The sequence below is a fragment of the Dipodomys merriami genome, unplaced genomic scaffold (genome assembly GCF_024711535.1).
Source record: "Dipodomys merriami isolate MVZ:Mamm:240054 unplaced genomic scaffold, mDipMer1.0.p SCAF_9, whole genome shotgun sequence".
NCBI lineage: Eukaryota > Metazoa > Chordata > Mammalia > Rodentia > Heteromyidae > Dipodomys > Dipodomys merriami.
Genome location: NW_027206512.1, coordinates 56657048 through 56680330, shown reverse-complemented (window position 1 = coordinate 56680330; position 23283 = coordinate 56657048).

The window sequence follows — 23283 nt, the reverse complement described above, 5'->3', positions numbered from 1 at the left end:
GGAGTGTTTTCCTCAAGGGGGTGGCACCGCTTCATATGGAACCCACTAGAAGGTGATTAAGCAATGATGGTAATACACTCATAGAGGGGGGGAAGAAGAGGTTCATTTCACAGTTTTTGAGGTTCAAAGCTATGATGCTCACATTAGCCTGGTTGCAGCGAAAGCTTCAACAGAGATGGTAGATGGAAGAAGACAATGACAAGAGCTTGTTGAGTAAAACCAGACAGCAGAAATAGAAACTTGGATTCTACAATCCACATTGAAGTTGTTTCCCTAATGACTGCTAAAGGCCTCTGCATCCCCCAATAGAGTTAACACTGGGATCTGAGTCTTTTCTATGCCAAAGGGCCCTTCCTGGACACTCACACCAATCAAACCATAGCTCAGGAATTTGATTTGTACTTGGTTGGTGTTTTGCTCTCCTCTGATAAGTTTAGAGACCCATTTTGTATTCCAACAGCTTTGTGTAAAAAAATTAAACACACTTTTTAAAAAATAGACTATATTTAGATTTATAGGAAAGTTGCAAAGTACAGATAAGGTCCCATGTGTCCTCATTAAATGTTCTCTCTATTTTTAACATTTTATATTCTGATGATAAATTTCTTATAACCAAGGAGCCAACCTTGGCATATTACTATTAACTACAGACTTTTAGGGTTTCACTTACTATTTTCCTAATGATTTTTCTTTCAAAAATATTTTCCACTATGCTATATTATATTTATACCATATTTCTCCTTGCCCTTCTTTGGCCTGCAAAGTTTCCAAGACTCTGTGTGAATTTGATGTTGGTGTCATTACTTAGGAGTGCTGATCAAGTATCTGATGGACATCAATTTGGTTTTGTGTCATACTTTTCTCATAATTACTGGGTATTATGCAGTATATTCATTTTTCTATAACAAAATACTTTAAATTGTGTAATGTTAAAACAAAATAACTTTATTTCTCACAAGTTAGCAGGATGGGAATTTCAAGATTATGTTTTTGGGAAACTTAATGTCTGGGAAGAGTGAGTGTTCTGAGTCAAAGGTGGCGACTTTTTACCATATTTTGTGTATGGGATAGGGACTTGTTGATAACACAGGTAGGCGATGGTAGCTCATGGCTATAATTCTGGCTATTCAGGTGGATGGGATTTGTAAATGTAGTTTGGACCCAAATGTCCATGAGACTTTTATCTCCAATTAACCAGCAAAAAGCTGGACATCTGTGTTGCTTGAGTGGGAAAGTACCTGCCTTGACTGAAAAAATAAGTGGAAAAATTATATTAAGTGAAGTAAGCCAGGCCCAAAGAAACATAGGTCCCATGGTTTCCCTTATTTGCAATAACTAGTATATGTCTGAGACAAGCAGCAACTGTCAGATAAGTTGATGTTAGGGAAATGAACCCCAAGATAAGTATTCAAATGTTTTTTTTTCTTGCTATTGTTTCTAACATATTTATAAGATGATTTCTTTGTTGCTTTGTATGTCCCTCTCCCACAGTATAAACCCTGCTTTCACTGTATTTGATGTTGGTATGATTCGGGGAGGGGAAGGGCAAAAACAAATCGTTTAAATAGTGGACCCATTGCAACAATGAGATGTACAGGATGTTATGTCAAAAAATGAACTTTATAACTTTGGGGGGGGATGGAAGGGGGAGAAAAAAAAGTGAGAGCACAAAGTCCTACCTTCAAGACATCCTTCCCCCCAAATAAGATGACTAACACCATTCAAGAGGGCCTCAATCGTACCACCTAGCCAACTCCTGTTGTTATTGTCTAATGGGTAATGATCTCAACATCGGAATTTGGGGAGAAGACAAATGTTCAGATCACAGCACTGGGCAGGATGATCGTTATGAGGAGTACTTTTCTCATCTGTCTCATATCAAATGGACATCCTGGCATCACCCGGGGAGAAGGCATTTCTGGGTCTTCTCCATTTTAAAGTCACTTTTAACTCTTTTCATGAATGTTACTTCATGTAATCCAATGCTCGATTGATTATGCTTCTGTTAAAAATCATTCCAGGGTTGAATATCAGTAGTCCTTTTTGAATATCAGTAGTCCTTTTACATTAGCTCCTGTAATCAGACGAGTACCATAGTGAAATATCTAAAGCTGGGAATGTTAAAGTTAGCATTAAATTTCAACAGGTGAGACTAATCTGAATCAACCCTGAAACAGGTCTCAGGTCCTTTTGCATATCCCTGGCTCTCTCTCTCTGTGTGTGTGTGTGTGTGTGTGTGTGTGTGTGTGTGTGTGTGTGTGTGTGTGTGTGTGTTTCCTTACTTTCTGACAACACAAAATACTTCAGAACTATTTTGTTGTATTCTCTAGAGTACACAATCATTCCCAAGGAACTCTGACACCTTTTCCTGAAAAATAATATAAGAAACCCTAAACCAGATCTATTTTCTCCTCATATGTGACCCAGTTTCTCAGTTGCATGGCCAGTGTAGCATTACAAACTCTTAACAATGGCCATTGTCCTCATTTCCTATTCTTGCCTGGAATCACCTCTACTTTGGCCTTTCCAAGGGATTCAGTGGCACTGATGTAACCAAACACCTGAAGTAGGGCAGAGAGAGAAAGAGAGAGAGAAAAAGCAGATCAGAACTAGCTTTGACCTAAGTCCTATGTAATGCCCTACCCATGTTTACCCTTACCTTTAGAACCCAGCTTACATCCTGTTCCTGCTTCACATCTTGCTGCATTCCATTTATCTTATGCTCACCTCATTTATCTTTCTTATCAATCCAAATTACAACTCCAAACAGATTTAACTTAAAGTTTGCTTGTGTGGTAAGGAGCAGTAATGTCAGTCTTACTGGGCCTAGCTGTAACATGGAGAGTTTTGGAAGGTATAGATAAACAAGATCGCTCAGAAAATACAATTAATCAGGCTGTCTTTTCTGATTAATTTCTCTAAGTTTGTAGGGATTATAAATCTACATGTTTCTGCTGCTGCAGTCTTGGAAGGGTCCCTGCATAATGGTGTTTTCTGAAGTTGCAAACAAAAAAATTGAAGTGATAAAGTAAAATAGGTCAGTTGGGATAGCTATTCAATTTGGGGGTTACTTTTCTTGCTAGAATTTTAGATGGAATATTGTTAAGAGATTAAACAAACTTGAAGAGTATCTAATAAGAGTGAGGATGACCTTAGCTGGTGGCCAGTTGTTCGTATTTGTAATCCTAGCTACTCAGGAGGCTGAGATCTGAGGGTCTGTGCTCAGAACCAGCCTGGGATAACACATTAGAGACTCTTGTCTCCAATTCATCAGCAGGAAAAAAGGCATAATGGAAGTTTGGCTCAAGCGGTAGAGCATTAGCCCTAAGCCACACAAGGCCCAGAGGTCAAGCCCCAGGACTTCCATATATAAACTAATGAACACAAAGTTAAGGCACAGAAGAGAAACAACATATACAGATATGTAAAGTTCCAATGATTACCAACATATCCTCTCAGAATTTCTTTGAAATATGAGTTAAAGGACATATCTTGAGGTTTTGTGAATAACGAATAACCATGGGACCCTGGGCAACTCCTAGTCATCTAGTTCGTTCAAATGATTGGAAAATTAATTACATCGAATTCTTTACCAGCTGATTATTGAAATTCTCTGTATATTTCAGAGTTGCATGTTGTGATGTTGTGGTTTCAATAAACTATCTTCAAATCCTCCAAAATTACTTGAGTTTCTTTTGAAAACGTGTTTTGATAAATCATTGTTTTCTGAATGTTTTAATAGTCTTTTCTAAAAGAAATATTTTGACTCAGATCAGTCAATTTAGGTAACAAAATATAGATCACGATACACAGGTGTGTGATACAAATGTATCACACACACACACACACACACACACACACACACACACACACACACACACACTGGTTTCTCAGAGAAGAGAATTTTCAAGTTTAATACCCATTGAATTCAAAATTTACACAGTGAACATGCATTTCCTTATTTAGTAAGGTAACCACATTTTCAATAATAGTCATAGCTAGGTTTCAAGAGAGATGATTTATTTTTATCTCCTTGGCTATCAATACTTACCATTATCTCTTGGGATATAATTAGAATGATTATAATGATAATATATATTGTCCATAATATATATAATGGCTATAATTATAATGAATTTTTGTTACATGTCGATGGATATATTTCACATACTGCCTAATGTGCCCCAAAAGACAAATGTCTAAAATCAACAAAATATGTGGTTTTGATGCAAAGGATTTTACTCTTGTGACAGGGTACAGATGTTGCTCACTTGCACTGAATGAGCTTCTCTTAACATCGATGCAGTTCAGAGGCTAGTACTGGGTGTTCACAAGCCAGACTCAAAAGTAAAATGCTAATTCAGTTATCTGCAATTACCAAGCTGGTGAGAGGGAGCAAGTTATATAACTAATGACTTCCTAGATCACGGTGTACTGTATAGGCCCTTATATGTTATCCCACAGTCTGACACATGGGGCTTAGTAATGGTTAGATTTTAGGATTTATACCTGCAAATTCAAGTGAGGGTTGTGGTAGTTCGTTTCCCGCATTCACTTGACTAGAGTCCTTCAGGGTATCACATCTTTGGTTGAACATTATTTTGCATGTGTCTGCAAAGTTGCTTTGGATGAGATTGACATTCAAATTGATAGGAAAAGTAGATTGCCACTCCTAAATGGATGGTCTATGTCTGACAAGTTGAATGCTTACATAGAACACAATGGTTGATTCTCTGGTAAGCTAAAAATCATTTCTCTTACCAGGCTGCCTTTCAACTAAGAAATTGACTTTTTCCTGCCTTCCACTAAAGCTGAAATATTGACTTGTGGGTTCCAAGCCAGCTTGACTTTAAATTGGAGCTATACCTTCAACAATCCTGTGTCTCCAGCTAACCAACTCAGTCTGAAGACAGAGGGATGTATCAATCTCTTTATAATGTATCTGTGTGTGTGTGTGTTTGTGTGTGTGTGGAATTGATGTTGCCCCTGTTCCTCTAGAGAACCCTGTACATTATAAGGGTAAAAGAGAGAAACCCAGATGATATGCTGAATAGTCCTGGTGTGCTAATTTCTAATTTCTTGGATGTGCTCTTCGCTTGTCATTTCCCCTCCGTATGTTGACCTGTCAGAGTCTCACAGTCAATAGCGTGCCGCCGATGATGGTGTAAATTTATAATTGGTGTAATCCTTATTGCTGACATGTCAATATTTAACTTGCATTAACCTTTCCTTTGAAGCTGACAAATTGTGCATCTGTGACTTTGTTCAGTCTAATTTTTCATGTCGGTGCCTGGCAAAGCATACAGATTTATAATGTCACCGTGTGATGGATGCAGATTTCCTCCTTTGCCTTGGAGAAGTATTTCAACCCACTTAGATTCTCTGCTGGTTTATTTATTTATTTTCAGCTCCATCTACCACCTAGTTTTAAAGGTCTTCAATGAGTTGTTTGCTCCCAGAGGGCCATATTTAAGGATGTAGGGAAGGGTAGTCTGTCAGAAACTGTTACCACCCAACTGTAGAAGAGCCTACACATTGTTCTGGCCTCGGTCACACAGCTCAGCCTTCATCTGTGTGTGCATGTTGTCACTAAGAATTTGTTGACAGAATGGGAAGACTGGTGAGGGGAAATTAGGTCAGGACAGTATGTGGGAAGCAGAGTGACATTCTTGTCAGTTTTGCCTAATCTCTAAGACCTGAGCTTCCTGAGCTAGAATGTCCGTAGGATAAGGATTTGAACTCAAATTATTTCTCTACTTAAAAAAAAAGTCCTTTTCTACAATTTAGATTAAAAAAAAAACCAAACAACTCTTCTTCCAGGTGTTTGATACCAGAGGGCAAATGTCCAGGAGTTGGGTCAGAATTTGGGACTCAAGAAGGCTTCAGAGGCTGAGTTATCCTTACATGTTCAGCATTTGCATCCAACATGGCTTATATACAGATCACTAAGGGAGCCTGTGAGTAGTGATCACCTCAAAGTTATACAGAGCTGTGCAATTTTGGAGCCCCTCTCTCTGTAGGTGGATAGATGATTCCAAAGCAGTGGGGTCATTTCATCTCTCCACAGCAAGTCTGGTAAATGTATCTAAAATAAAGCATTAGTCACCCAGACTATATATTTAGAGGTGGGTGGGCTATTATAGTTCATTGTATTCCATACTTGAGGAGAATCCAAAGGAACTGACACTTACATTGTTGTCTTAGTGTGGCAAAATATGACCTATACATGTGCTATTATAATATAGCAATCATTAGTCTATTTCCTGGTCTAAGATTAAACTCTTGAATATTTCGAATGTCTTGAGTAGTTTATAGAAATAAAAAGTGGTTAATGTGTGTGTCTGGATTCCACTCAGTCTAACTCCTTACTTGTATTTAGCTGTGTACGAGCCCTAAGAATTACATAGGAAAATGAATATTATATTTTTCATGATTGTTTAAAATACATTTTTCTGCTTCTCACTTTCCAAGCAATGTATATTTTCCACACAAAGCTGATTAAAAAAATATATGAAGGAGCCTGAGATTTGCTATGCCAACCTAAGCCTATGTTGATAACTGTATTTACAGTTATCTTTCATTTCATGCACATAAATCACAATAAATTCATTCACTAAACAGATATAGCCTTCAAAGCAAATAACCCAATGAATTAAGACTACATTATGTTTTTCTTCCTTAACCATATATCTGTTCTTTTAAACACTAATCCTACCTTCTATTTATCCTATTACCAGTAATGGGTAAAACGTTTTTTTTTAGGTCTAATGAAGCCAATTCCCACTGGAGTTTTGAAGCTGAATTCACAATATATTCCGTTTGTCTAAATGAATTCTTCTTCAGAGCCTGAATGTCATGATGTTACATTCCCCTCTACTCTTGATTCACATGTGAGAATACCATAGTGACAGAATATCAAGAGAGTGAACTGATATTTTAATAAGCAAAGACAGAACTTGTGGTCACATGCCATCATTTTAAAGTTAAGTATCCTGTTTGTGAAAATAGATTGGGAGACTTCCTTATGACCCTAAGTTCAATAATTGTTCAACCTACTCATTAGCAGTGTTAGGCATTGTTTTTCAGGCTAGATATACAAACATTTTCTATTAAAATCATCTCTGCCTTCATATAATTTATATTTTCATGGGAGATATAGGCAACAAACACCTGTAGCACTAAACATCATATGATGCGTGGCAAAGGGATATTACCCCATTTAATTCATACTGTTGGGAAGTTTTTTAGTGGTTTAAAATGAGTAAATTGGCAGACAGCAGTGGCTCACACCTGTAATCCTAGCTACTTTGGGAGTCTGAGATCTGAGGATCACGTTCCAAAGCCAACCCAGGCAGAAAAGTCCTTGTGAGACTCATCTCCAATCAACCCTTCAAAAAACTGGAAGTGGAGCTGTGGCTCAAAGTGGCAGAGCACTACCTTTGAGCAAAAATGCTGATAAAGTAATAAGAACTGTTAAAATAATACTAATTATTTATATACAATATCTTTTCTCTGAATTAAACCTTTAGCTTAATTTCTACAATGATTTCCAAAGATAGGTAAGTAATGCACTATCCTACTTAATCCTACTTAATAAATTCGAAGCTAAGTGGGTAAAGTAGAAGTTAATGAACTCATATTTCAATATTTTATTATCCAATAGTGCATATTTTCCTCTGCTTGATTAGTATGGGAGATGGATAAATTTCTACTTTGAAGGAAGACATAGAGATTTTATTTAAAAAACAATTAAACATTTATCTTATATATTTGGTATGTCAAGTACCACATTATGAATTAGACATATAGGTGAACAAGTTAATTCCTGCACCAATGTCTACTCTAAAATTTAACAATGAGCATTGGTTTTTTTTTTCAGAATTCTTAAGTAAGCAGTTAGTATATGCGAAACATTTAATATATGCTAAGCACGTGCTTCAATTATTCTAATAAGCATGCCATAGGTACGATTATTTTAAAGATGATGAAATTAAAGACTAAAACAATTAAGTCACTTCTGCAATCACTCCTTATCTAATTAATGAACTTTGGGATTCAAGCTCAAGTTTAACCCCAAAGACTGATCTCCTAACTTTATGTTGTTTTGACTGGACAGGTAATATATTTTAGGACCTCACACATTCATTGTTTTAACTTCTTCTAACATTTTGCTAGTGAGTTGATGGAGGCAGAAACTTGGCTTGAATCCTTGTAGACGGATGATGTAGACAGACTGTACTATATGCAATCATCACCACAAGAAATTCTCTGACACAGAAACAGAGTGCCCATACCACAGTCTCCATCCAGCCCACTGCCTTTTCCTCTATTGCTTCAGAGATGCTTGTGTTACAATGTCAGCTTCTCAGATCTCTAGTTTACCCATGTGCTTCCAAAAAAAAGTGACCCTCCCACAATTCAAACCATATTTCTTGTGTTAAAAACTTGGTTATAAGGACTGTATCCTTTAGAATTCTTTAGGACATATTTAGAAAACCTATATTTAAGATCCCGGACCCCAAGTCTGTTTAAATATCTGTAACATTGCTCATATGTTAGTCTACTGTGAAAAGCTGATGTCCAGTAAAAATGGGAACTGAGAAAATACTATTGAATTCAGTAAGTGGAGATCTTCTGAATGCCAGAAGCAATTGTCATGGGTGTTGTGGGAGGAAGGCCTTCCTAGATTTAAGAAAGAATGAGAGGAGAGAATGCAAAGGCAGGAAATAGAAAGTCTGGGTATTTTTTTTTTTTTACTGGAAAGGGATACAAATATAAATAAAGCAGTTGTTCTAAAGAGATCAAGAGTGGGAGTGAGGGAAGGATATGCTTTATAGGGGGATGCAGCAGATGACAAATGCAGGTGAGAATGACCAGGGAGACACAGAGAGAGGCTGATGTGGAAAGAGCCTCTCCCTTCAGTAGGAATACTGTGGAGAGATGCAGTGCGTATGAGGATAAGTCGCCTTTCACTACACAGTGAACTCAGATATTGGAACAAGAAAGCATTTAAAAAGGTTGGGCAAGGCTGGCAGATTTGGTCCATTCTGTATTCTCTGTGAGTTAGGGAGACGCATCAGTGGAAACTCAGAAGAAATGCATGAGTGTAAAGGTTGAGGAGATTCAAGATTTTATGTCTTCTTCCACACAGGAGAGTGAATGCCAAGATTAACTTGTACTAGTAAAGGGTGATGTTGGTCAAGCAATCATAGGAATACAATTAAGTCTATTCCATGCACATATATTTTCTCTATCACATCAAGTTCTCCCTATATAGGTATTGACTGCAGTGGGAACTTGTGTTTTAACTAGGCTTAGACCCTCCTCAGGGACATAAGGGCTGGAAAGAAAACAGAGTTGAAGGTCTGTTTAATTTTAGTAATTGGTTATGGAACCATGTAAGGCAAAAGTAAAGGAAATAAATGCTATAAGGGATGAGAGAAAATGGATTGAGAATCAGGCAGTAGAGAGAAATGAGCTAGAGAAATTTAAAAAATGGAAATGGAAGAGATGATGTTTGTTTGGGAATTCTTGATCACATCCATAATCCCAGCATCTTAGGAAGTGTTTAGGGAGCTTATGGTTAGGAAAGTAGTTAGACCCCATCGTAGTAATAAGACAGTCATGGTGGTGATGCACAAACATGGTGGTTCTTGTTCTCCAGTAGTATAGAAATAAAACCAGAAACCATGAGCACAGTGATAGTAAGGTAGGAAAGAGATTATTTAACAAAGGGAAAGAAGTAAGAGAGACACTGCAGAATGAGCAGCAGGACCTGGAAACAGTGTCTGGTTTGGGGTCTCTGGGCTTTTGTTTTATGTTACCCCTTAACCTGCCTCTTTAACCTCCCCTCAGGCAGTGTAGAAGATTGTGATTGGCTTGTCTAAAACAGGCAAGACCCTCCTTGCCAAACAGCCACAGGATGGTGGGCTGGCCTGAGATACGGTGGCATTTCCCCTTTTTAGAGAAAAATTGCCTTTTTTTCCCTCTTCCCTAAGTAGTGTATGCCCATGTCCCAGCTCTGGGAGCAGGTCTGAGGCTGGAAGTACCTGCTCATCAAGTATAAAGCTGTAAGTTCAGATCTTAGAACCAAAAAAAAATGGCGATCTGTAAAGAAATCATTGAAAATGAAGGCATAGAAGATGACATAGAGAAGGGGAAATCACCAGTAATAATGACTAGGTGATGAAAGTGACCAAGGCATTTGTTAATTGTTTGTTTTTTATTGTGAAGATACTGTACAGAGGGGTAACAGTTACATGAGCAAGGTAATGAGTACATTTCTTATCCAGCATTGTTGCCTCCTCCTTTGTTTTTTCCTCTATAATCTCAATTGAACTAAAGCCCTCTGAAATTTTTTTAGGATAATGGTCATTTTCCAAGTCAGTCAAAAGTTCTACTGTTCAATAGGGTAGCAATTAGCAATATAGGGCTATCTAAATTTAAATTTTGTCGAATTAAAATTAAACACGATTTACAGCTCACTTTTGTCAAGCTCACTAATCACATCTAGATTCTAGCAGACCATACTTGTCTCATCACTACCTAATTAGACAGGGGAAATTCAGAGTTTTCCTACCATCACCCCAGATTCTGCAGATGAAGTTATCCTTGTGTTTAGTTAGAATCACGTCCATCTTTGATCATTTTGGCGCAGAGTGGGAACTGAATTAAATTTTGCTTTATTTTTTACATTGAACTGATCAGTTTTACTGAAGAGTGGAATTATGACATCTCCTCAGGTACTCTGGTTGCCCAAGATAGCATATGGTTTACAGCATCTGTGATATGGATGGACCATCACCCAGGTTACTCCACACATAATATGAGCTAATGAGGCATGATTCACTAGTAAAAGACAATATAAAAAGTGTGATTGAGTAAAGCAAGCATCTCCATTAGGTTCCCTATAAAAGATTCCAGTTATTTATGGATGTAGAGGTTGGGATGCAGCCCTTTCCATGGTAATGTACCTGTTAGCCTTCAAATAAAATCTATGCTATGGCTCAGAATGGAAGTGGACATACAAATGAGAAAAAGCAAACAAGCAAATAACACAATGGTTCTTTGAAAACCATGAAGCTAGCAATTTGCTAACAGGCTTATTTATTTGGGTAAAAACCAGATGAACAAATAAGTTTATTGCAAGTGAAAGTGAGACCAGTCAAATATTTGCTTTGCTCTAGTGATGTAACAAAATGTTCAGAGGAGATATCAGAGTCATTTTCTGGCTTCATGGAATATTGTCATTTGATGGAATTTATTTTTTGTAATATTTAAGCAAATTCTACACTGTAAGAGAAGAAGGGGGAAGTGAATATAACAGGAGAAGTAATATTTTGAATTCTTAATCTATTTCAGCTCTGTAAGAGATGGTTAATTATATTGGTTCACTTAATTTTCACACTAAGTATTTGGAATATTTTTACCCATGATGCATTGTATAAAATTGTTTGTTTATTTGTTTTTGGGGGGTGTTGTGGGGCTAGAACTCTGTGCCTGGGTGCTGTCCCTGAGCTCTTCAGCTCAAGGCTAGCACTCTATCACTTGAGCCACAGGACCACTTCCAGTTTTCTGGTGGTTCATTGGAGATAAGAGTCTTATGAACTTTCCTGCCTAGGCTGGCTTTGAACCATGATCTCAGATCTCAGCCTCTTGAGTAGTTTGGATTACAGGCGTAACCACCAAAGCCCAGCAAATAGTTGTATTTCTATTAAATCTGATGGACATATTTTATGGCAATATGTTAATAAGTTAGAAATTCACCTATCCTCTGAGTTAAATGGGCCAAGTTATCGAACCTACTACTAAAACAGCTCTAGAAAGAGATAGCATCTCCACAAATGTCAACTGGCACATTCAAAGATACCTTTATCTTCTTTGAAGGTCCTTTCTCCCTCTCATAGTATAAGTAAAATTATAGTATAATTAAATATGTTGTTTGTTTCAAGAAGCAGTTTTTACTCTTCATGATTTTTGTCTATTGTACTGTTTTTCATTTCATCAATTTCTTGTTTCTTCCTATTTTTCAGTTTTACGATTTCTTTGGTTTTCCTTCATTTCTATAGTCTAGCATCTTGAAATGGGAGTTTGTGTTGTTTACTTATGTTTTTTTTTCTTTTTCCTTTGTAGGCCTTAACAGTTACAACTCCTCTGGACACTGCCTTAGCTCCACTCCATTCACTGCAGTAAGTCATACTTTCATCTTCCTTTTCTCAAATTATTTCCAAGACCCTTTTGTGATTTTTTTCTTCGTGACCATTTATTACTTAATCCCATATGCATATTGTTTAATTTCCATGTCTTTGTGAATGGCCACAATTTATTCCCCATTAATTTAGTCATCAGCAACATATGGACTGGGCCCACATCACGAAACCATTTCCTACTCACTAAGATCCCTTCTGGAAAAGTCAGACATTCTTAGTGGTGATGTAATTTAGTGCATCTGCTTTGATAAATACTTTGGCATTTCCTCCAAAAGTTAAAATTAGCATTACCATATCACTTAGCTGCTCTGTTTCTAGTTACATACATAAAAAAACTGAAAATGTATTCCATACAGAAACCTGTACATGAGTGCTCATTGCAGCTTTATCACCATAGCCTAAAGTGGGAACAATTTCAATACTTTTTGAGTGATGGAAAAACAATATGCTCCATGTACAAACAAGGGAGTATTATGTGAGCAGAAAAAAGAAATGAAATACCGATCGTGCTAACAAGAATTAACCTGAAAATGTTATTCTAAATGAAAGTAGCCAGATGGGAAAGGCAGTAAATTGCATAGTACTACTTCCATGAAATATCCAAACAGGCCCACACAGAATAGCGGGTATCAGATGAGCTCTCTGGAGGGAAGAAGATTTAGGACCAATAGACACAATGTTTCTTTGTGGAGTTCCTGAAAATATGTTACATTACATAGGGGAGGTTAGACATCTCCATGAATGCATCACTGAGCTCAGAAGTAAGCAAATACCTTAGAATAGAAATATTACAGATCATATTCCAATGTAAAAGACTGACTGTATATATATTGTTGTCAAGGGAGAATATTCTGGTAAATTCCACTGGAATATTATCCAAGAATCAATTCAAAATACTCTCATTTTGGTACAACCTCCCTTTAAAAACCCTGCAGTGGCAATCTCATCTTTTAGCCTTTTAGATTTTCTTCACTCTTAACCGAAGTGGAAATTTATGTTGCTCTCGTTCTTTATCCCTCCTGGTGAAAGATCATCTTACACACGTCTCTGTTCTAAGATACAAGTTCTGCATGTTGATTAGAGAAATGGAGCCAAGACCTGCAGGAATAGTACAGAGGGAACAGAGAAGGGTTTCTTACAGAATAGATAGGAAGAAATGTCATGTTCATCACCTATAGACATAAAATGAAGCTTGACAAATCCTCATCAGAAGGAGCTGCTGATCTGTAGGTAAAACTTGAATGTTCAGGTAAAGAAAAACAGATTCCAACTTTAAAAGGCAGCGAAGGCACGTGTCTGGGAGAAGATGAGAAAGTAGGTTAAGGAAGGCAAATGTTTAGAGCTTTTGGGTCTGAAGGCCCCCAGGTTACCTTGGGAACAGTCAGACTGGAGCAGGACAATTTATTCTGCTGCCAGAAGGGCTGTCATCTTCTGCTCAGTGTACCTGGCTGAAGTTGCAGGATTCCAGTAGCTGCCCATTTAGGGCAATCCGTCATATTCAACCCAGCTGCTCCACCCTTACTAGCCAAGTGGGTGGCAAATTGTAAAAGAAACACATGACTGGCGTGTGCAGTGGGATTCATTTCCCCCCAATGATTACAGTTCAAAATTTCTTTGGTGAATCAACCTGCTCCTTCTCTTGCTTGTGAGAAGCAGGATGCAGATATGTTAACAAATATTTTTTTTCCCAGAGTGTCTGGAAACAATCAGTGTGAACTTTTCGAGAGACATGAAATGCTTGCTGTTTGAGTTCTATAAAGAGCTGCTAAGCTCCTAACAATAAAGAGAAGGAGGAGAGATAATTGTCAGGAAATCATCTGGTTGTACAAGGTACCATCCTGAAGCCCTGTGTAGGAATAGATGGCTGATTCCATGGTTGAAGCTACCACTGGTAAAATGTTCAAATAACCTGCATACCATCAGATTATTATTTGAAGTTCATAAAACATGACCTTCAGTATCTAATGTTTACAGGATGGTAGCATTCCACCAGGAGATATTATTGACTCTGAAATTTGTGCCCCAACTACCTTTTACTTGTGGTTCATTCTATTCTTTTCTAGTAAACTATGCTCAAGGTTTGAAAACTTTCATTTCACTGTTGTGAACCCATTCTCTCTGTTTTTTCCCCTCTGCAAACTATTAAATCATCTTAATACATACCAGGGTTTGTATTCTTGTAATATTCTTGTAATATTCTGGAAGATACAATTATGGGGGCTTTAGACTCTAAAAGACATCTTTACTGTGTCAGTGTAGCTTGCCTTCCAGGTAGAAAAGCAAGAGATGCTATTAGATGTTTATAATGAGAACAAGACTTAGCTGCAAGCCTCTTTCTGGTTATCATGCTTGAGAATTATTCTGTCCCTCATGCCTGAAGACACTGTACCAAGAACCCTTTTCCCTATTTTAAGGGATACCAGGACTCATGCAGCATAGATATAAGTAGGCAATTTAAACTAATACCTGAAATGACTAAGTCTTAATCTGTTATTATTGCTTTGGGCCAGGAGTTCTAAACAATGTCAGTATTAAAAGACTCTTTTCTACTGGGACATTTCTCTATTTCCTGTTTGTCCCTGCCTCACACTTCAACTGAAGATTGAGTTGAAGCTTTTGAAGATTTCATCAACAGAGGAACCATGTCTGGTCTAATTTGTCCCAAGCTATGTAACCTATACCACATGATGTTGTACAATACTGCTGTAGAATAGGCACCACAAAATACTTATTAAATTAAATAATCACCTGTTATATGAGTACTTTCCAATCAAAAGCAATAGAGCATGCAAGGGAATTTTGATTACATTGTTTTACGTGCTCAGAGATTTACACAAAATTATTATTCCTGATCAATAGCATATAGAAATGACTAGGGCATGAAATGATTATGAATGATGAGAAATCTTACCAAAATGATAGCATATACAAAGGAGCAAGGTGGTAAGAATAACTCACATTGAGGAAAGGCACACTTATTCAACTGCCCAAACATATCAAGAACACTTCCAGTGTAACTGATACCAGGCTCATGAGATACAATGTTTATAAGATAATGTCATTTAAATATATAAGGTATTATCTTATAAATGTTATTATAAGATATTTAATCTTTTATTTATAAGATATCTTCCAATTACCTTATAAATACTTTACACATAAGATAGCTTATACAGTATGATAGGATTTTTATCATGCTCACTTATATTATCTTGCTATCTTATAATAATGTATAAGATAATATTTATAACATTTATATTATTTCCAAGTAATTCACAATCTAGAAAGAAATGCAGAAAGCATATATAGCAACAACGTAAATAGGGTATTTCATAACCTTATACAAATGAGGAACTAGAAAGTTGGGATCCCAAGGTTTTAGATGTGCCAACTGGGCTGTCAGATGGTATGTCTGCTGGCAGGTGGGAGATAAGGAAAGAGCACATCTGCTTTGCTACAACCAGGCCTCGGAGGTGAGTAGAGGAAAGCAAGGCATGTAAAGAAAACAAGAATCGTCCATGGGACCTCTGAGGATTCCAGACTATTAACAAATTCCTGACAAGGAAACAACAGGAACAGCAACAACAAAATTCCTCTTCATTATAATCAAGACATACTATTTTAAGTCCATAGATTCAATCAATATTTTGCTCTTTGCTCTTTACTTGATTTTATGTAGATGTTGTTTTCCTAGCACATCATATAAAAATAACATCTGATAAATATCTGGCCTGACTCAAGGATTCTTTCAGACCTCAAATAGTCCAGACTTAGTAATTTTATAAAATGTTTCCTGAGAGACTCAAGTAGATTCACTCCTCTTTCACACAATCTATCTACTTTAAAATGAAACCAAAAAATATATCATACCTGAAAAGAATGATTCTATTTTTTTATTCAGGGCTGAGTATGTAAAAGAAATTATATTTTGTTTGTATACTTTTACATGAGCAGACATTTATATGGCTGTATGTCGTGTGTATGTGTGTGACTGTATATGTATGTGTATGTGTGTATATATATGTGCATTCTTACACATGAAGATAGATAGCCTATTTAGATTCTGAAATTTCCCAGTGAGATTTACAAGGAAAGAAAATTATTACAAAGGGTTATATATAAGTATATGCGTTAGCATATGCCAAATAGTAAAAAATATTGTATAGTTTAAGTGGTTTTCTTTGTGTTTATATGCAACTTGAAGTTAGTGTAAATGCTCAGAGAAACTTAAACACTCATCCATCTTTTCAAGAGTCATACATGGAACACATTAGTGAAATACCTCCAAATATTCATACTTCTGTAGTATTTGTGTCACAATGACCAGGACTTTAGACTATTTACATTTGCTCCAACGGTCCCTTCTTTGTTTTCACTGGTTTTTGATGTTCAGATCTCAGGGGTGGTGGGGAGGAAGGGGCAGTTTAAGTAGGCCCAACAGAAGCAGGTCTGTTTTACGTTAAAAAGCAAGTCAAGTTTGTGCTCAGGCTGTCTTCTGTTTCAGCTGGAGCCTTGGGAATGAAAGTAGTTCAGGGTATTCTTCTGTTCTCTCTCCTGGGGTCATAGACAGCTTTCCAGTCAGACATGCAGGACTCTACGTCTCAAAGTAAATTTGATTAATCTCAGTATGTTACTAGAAAATTAGATAATTCTTTTAATGGAAGAATCTTGGGGTTATTATACCATTTAGTAAATGTGAATGATTCATTTCTCAAAAACATACTTAAATCCCTCTTATTCTACTTTGTATTAGAGCTCAAACACCACTAAGAAAAACTAGATGCTAAGAGGCAATTTATTCCTTTTTTACTGAATATATATTTTCTTCTGTCATATAAATCCAATTTTGAAAGGGTTGTATGTTTCTTCATTTAAATCATAGTTGTGATTATAAAGAACATATCAATAAAACTTTATGCTACTAGAAAATCTTATCACTTTAGAGAAAGTAGAAGAAATTGTGGCCTTGTTTTTTCCCTCTGGAAGAATATGAACTACCAGCTTGATGACTCATTTCTATAATGTCAGCTACTCAGGAGGCTGAGACTGGAGAACTTACGTTAGAGGCCAGAGCAGGAATAAAATGATGTTCATAATTATTCATTGAATGTGGGATTACATACATCTCTTCAAGATCCTGATTCTAATTCTTCCTGATGTATACTCAGAAGAGATATGTCTGTATCAAATTTTAACTTTTAGATCAGCTTCCATCCTGTTTTCCGTAGCAGCTTCTCCATTTTACATCCCACAAACAATGTTAAAGAGTTCAATGGTTTACAACCTAGCTGATTCTCATTACCATTTTGCTGTTTCTTTCTTTTTATGTCTACAGCAGTATTTTTCTGTTACGAGTCTAACAGATTGGCCACATACTTAGAAGATTAAAATAAAACACCTTTACTGATTTATAGTTCTAAAGGGCAGACGTCTAAAGAGACTTTATTTTTGTGCCTCTTCTGGAAGAATCTGAAAAGAATCGCTTCCCTTACCTTGTAACCTCTACAATTCTACCAGCATCCTTTGGCCCAATGCCCTTTCCTTGTCCATTCCAACTTCCTGTGTCTATCAATCCATCTCTTCCTATTCAATGCCTTCTTCTTATAGGTGCTTGTCATATGAGAACTCTGGGTGAGTTCATCATTGTAATATTTGTAGGGAACCACATGTACAAAGTAATATTTTCCTTGTTAAGCAACATACTCACAGGATATAGATATTAGGATATAGATGTATTTGAGAGCCATTACTCAGTCTGCCACAATTACCTACTCATTCAAAAATATTAAAGATACAATGAATATTCTAAAGCCTGTTAAATTAAATTGTGGACTAGACTCATTAAAGGCGTATTAGGGAATGAGATGGATGTCCTCTGTTCCACCTGTCAGGGCTGATACTAGGAACAGAAAATTTCCGCCATCACTCACAAGAGAGCCAGACATGAGGCTTTCAAGGCCTGTGCTGCCTGGCCTCTGATATCTGCCTCTCCTGGTCTCAAAGCAATGGCTTTTAACTTTCTGTTCTTTCCCTTTTGGGGAGCTTAAAGCACTCAACAAGAATTTGACTTATTAATCTTCATAAGATCCCAGAAGCCCCCTGTGAAGTTATCAAAGGGCAAGGCAAAGGTCAGCGGTAATTATGCTTATTCCACAGATGGGGATTACAACAGGAAAATGGTTCAATGAAGGTCTCTAATGAGTTGTAGAAAAGGTCCCAGAACGTTGGCAGACTCATCTATTCCCTGTCCTCCTAACCTCTTTTTTACTTTTACAACTTCCTAAGAATTTCTTCAAAATACCGTCTGGGCTTTTTGGCAAGTGAATTGGCCACAACAGACTGCCGGTTGTGTTCCTTACTTGTACTGATGGCTTGCATCCAGTGTCACGATGTGTAACGGTACCTTTTGGGTTAGATCGCTCTAAGTGAGGCCAGAATTAACTCATCTCAGAGGCAGCTGAAACCGAAGTGGAGAGCAGAACTGGTCTTACTGCATTTCTTCATTTGGAACTTCTTTGCTAAAAGATAGAAATGCATGTAAATAGGATAAATATAACACAAATCACACATGCCTACGTGTCTGTGTGTATGTCTATGTGTGTACATATACATATATATGTGTATATATAGGTATATATGCCATAAGGTCCTATAAGTCTTTTTGCAATCTAAAATTTGAAATGGAGCCTGTGCTCTGTAAGCTATATTGGCCTAAAGGCCTTTAACAACCTTGTGCCAGAGGAACAGCATTCTGTGATGGGAGAAGAAATTCACTCTATCCATGCTCTTTCTTCTATCAAGAAACTGAACAGCACTGGTTAAAGATTCCACATCCCTTTCATTTCTTCCATTCTTTCCTTTGTGTCTTAGAATTTGTATCAGAGAACACCAAACTGAAGGCCAACACTCAAGTTATGTAATGCGATGCAGCACACAGCCTCATACACACCTAGCTTTGTGCAACCCTTCTCGATTCCCCTCAGTGCAGGCAAATGAGTTTTTTGAAATCTCACTTTCCTGTGGGCTCATGTCTCTGGCAATACCGTTATTTTTTTAAGCATACCATGTATTTTCTCATTTTATTTCCTTTCTGTGTGAAACATTTGGTTTTTTTAATTGTGTTATCTTTAAGTAGTTATACAAAGGAGTTGCCATCAACCAAGCAGTTTATGAATGAAATTGGTCTTGATCAATATCACCCCTTTCAACATTCTTATCCATCCTACAAAACTCACTACTTGCCTCTCTTTTCTAAATTTTGTAGGACAAATGTTAAAAATGTGTACGGCACCTTACCACCTCTCCTTGACCCCACACCCGTACAAGTACCTGTTTTCCTCTGTTTATTTTGTTGAACTTTTATTTTGCCTCTGTAAGGAATTAAACAATTGGAATGCTTCCCTGACTCTACTCTTCCCTGACTCTACACAAATGTAGTTAATACATTTGTGTATTCTGCAAATCATATATGTAAATTTACATATTTATAAAGTTTATATTTTAAACTTCTCCTGACTTGGTTTTTCTTCAGTTCCTAGTTTGCAAAACACTTAAAAAATATAAACCATCTCTTTCTCCATGAGTGTGAATAATATTTGGCCTTAATAGATTCTATGGCACCCAACAGAAATTAAAATTATTTGTTAAGTTTGGACTTCTGTATCAATATTTTTTAAATTAATTGTTATAATACATTTTCAGAGATGTATTAAGTCAAATAAAAACAAAATCAGAGGCAAATGCCTCTGACATATGATTACCTATCTAGAGCTTTTTGTCCTGAAATCTCGTTTCTAGAAAATTTCATAAGGAAATGAAATTCACAAAACAAAATGTTGGCAGGAAAATATTCATAGTAGCCTTGTAAAGCTTTGAAAATAAAATCAATTTTCAGGTGTGTAATTAAGGATTGTTGCAGATGAACTGTTATTTATCCACTAAAATTTTTTCTCTGAAAACTTTGTGACAAGAAGATAAGCGTGGTGTTATTTTACACAGAGTGTAGTTTCAAAGGGGAAAAATAGTATAAGAATGTGTTTTAGGGGCTGGGAAGGTGGCTCAGTGGTAGAGCACTTGCCTTGCATGCCTGAGGCCCTGAGGCCCTGGGTTCAATTCCTCAGCACCACATAAGAAAAAAGCTGGAAGTGGCGCTGTGGCTCAAGTGGTAGAGCGCTAGCCTTGAGCTGAAGAGCTGAGGGACAGTGCCCAGGCCCAGAGTTCAGGCCCAACGACCAGACCCCCCCCAAAAAAAGAATGTGTTTTAGGGGGATTAAAATTGTAGCTACATAAATATTTGCCGTTCTGTATTAATTGTAATATTCAAAAGTTAGAATGTCTAGGCCTTCAAATTACTGTTATATAATCAGTACTACGCTTTAGAGAAAATAATTTTATTCTAAAGTGTCACAAACCTATAAACTAAAAATACATCCTGAACAAATAACACCAGACTGGGCTACAACAGCTCATGCCCAAGCGAGTCCCTCCTGCCCCAGCCCTCCTTAGCACACAGGTCCCAGTGTGTAGCTGCTGGCGGAGCCGCCCCTATCGGGAGCTGCAGAATGTGGGTACACACCCGCCCAAGTCACGAGTCGCGAATTGCATGAGTGCACCAGCTGGGGTGGAGCACCCCCCTACCTGGGGGCCTGCCCCTTCGGAAACCTCATTGCTATTTCCCAGACACCAGAAGCTACTCTCCCCAGCCCTGAGTAACAGACATTTCCATTCAAGTAGCTGCTGGTGGATCACATCCCGGAGCCACGAAACAGGAGTACATGCGCACAAGCTGTGGCATGCCAAGTGCCAGCTGCTTGTGGGGCAAGAACCAACCAAGGTAACAACCCAAAAGCTAGTGTACCTGGGGGGACCCTAACCTTCCAAAGCCCACGCCGATCCTGGAGGCCAAAGTTAACCTTTCCAGCCTCTGCTGCAGACTGGACTGAGCTGCTTTCAGCTAGCCTGGGGCTTCACATGGGCACAGGTACTTGTTGTACCAGGACCCAGCGTGGGCTTGCCTACCCAGTGTGAACTAGCCCGGACCAATTGAGGGCTGCCACCAGTCGGGCAGGAGCAGGCCAAACTTGGACCATGACCCTGACAATCTCAGAAACCAAATGCATCATTCACATTGAAAGAGTACAAGATTCATGGACAGTCAAGACAACAAACTAAATCCAAAAGCCAACAATAACCCAGAGAAGGACCTCAGTGAAAGAGAAGAATAGATGCAGGACAAAAGAGCCATTAAAGAAATGACAGAACTGGCCAAAGAAATGAAAGGGGAAATGTAAAAGCAATTTCAAGAGTCCAAAGAAGAAACGGCAAAGGTATTCCAGGATTCCAAAAAAGAAAGACATGCAGATTAAAAAATGGGCATGGTATACACCTCATTAAGAGATGAAATTAATGCTTGGAAAACTGATATTAGAAGCATACAAGGCTCAATTTCCAGAATGCAAACCACAGTGGAAGCCATTGGTAGCAGAAAAAGTGAAATGGAAAATAGAATATCAGGAGTCGAGGATAAAACAGTGGAGCTGGAACAGAAAGTGAGAGGTATGGAAAAAAAAAAAACACTCAGAACTTACTAAAAGGAAATCCAAGAATTGGCACATTCAGTCAAGAAATCAAATCAATGCATAATTGGGATCAATGAGGGGAAGGAATTTAATAGTAGACACATGGAAAACTTCTTTGGTAAAATAAAAACTTCCCTTTTAAGAGAGAAAACCTCATCTACCTAACAGAAGCATATAGAACCCCTAGTAGACACTTCCAGACAAATCAGTAAAAACATTAGGCTTGAATAGCAAGGAATTGATTTTAAATGCTGAAAGATAACAAAAAGCTATATTACAATGGGAAGACAATCAGAGTCACTGCAGATCTCTCCATACCTCTCTACCTCTCTACCTCTACTACCTCTCCTTTCCTCAACAAAAGGAGAGCCATGAATAGTATTATCCAAGCCCTGAAGATCAACAACCGCTGACCCAAACTGGTGTATCCAGTGAAGCTATCATTTACATTTTACATGTGACAATGAAAGTAAAACTTTCCATGATAAACAAAAATGAAAGGAATTGGTGAACACTAAATCAGAAGTACAAGGAATACTAAAGGGAGAAACACAAACTGAAGCAAACAATCAAAGTCAAGGAAACACATCATACAAAAATCACTAGAAGCCAGGTGCTGGTGGCTCATGCCTGTAATCCTAGCTACTCAGGAGGCTGAGATCTGAGAATCATGGTTCAAAGCCAGCCCGGGCAGGAAAGTCCGTAAGACTTATCTCCAATAAAGCACTAGAAAACCGGAAGTGGCACTGTGACTCAAGTAGTAGAGTGCTTGCCTTGAGCTGAAGAGCTGAGGGACAGCGCCCAGGCTCAGAGTTCACGCTCCACAACCAACCAAAGGAAAATGAAAAAACAAAAAGCACTAGAAGATAAATTTAGTAAGGACAGGAAGAGGAAAGAAGCAAAATACAAGAAAATAACAGGAAACATGACATATCTCTCTATAATAACCCTAAATGTTAACAGACTCAATTCCCCATTCAAAAGAAAAAAAGCACCAGATTAGATCAAAATACAAGATCAATAGATCCATCCCATAGCCAAAGATAAAAACAAACTGAATGAAGGGATGGATAAACATCTCCATGCAAATGCACTCTGCAAGAAGGCAGATATTATCAGATATTAATATCTGATAAAATGGACTTCTCAATAAAATCAATACAATGAGACAAGGAAAGCCCTTACATATTAATAAAGGGAATAATCCTGGAAAAGTATCACAGTGGTCAATATAGATGGACCCAGCAACGGAGCACCTAAATACATTAATACTCCCAGACTTAATACTCTCAGACATTACTACTCTCAGAATAAGATAGACCCAAGCACAAAAATAGTGGGAGATTTTACCACCCCACTGTCAGCAAAGAACCTAAGCAAATACAAGAGGGCTGGCATAATCTTTGCATCCTATCTGACCACATGGAATCACTTGTTCTTAACAGTAAAACATACCGTAGAAATTACACAAATACGTGGCAGCTGAACAGCACACT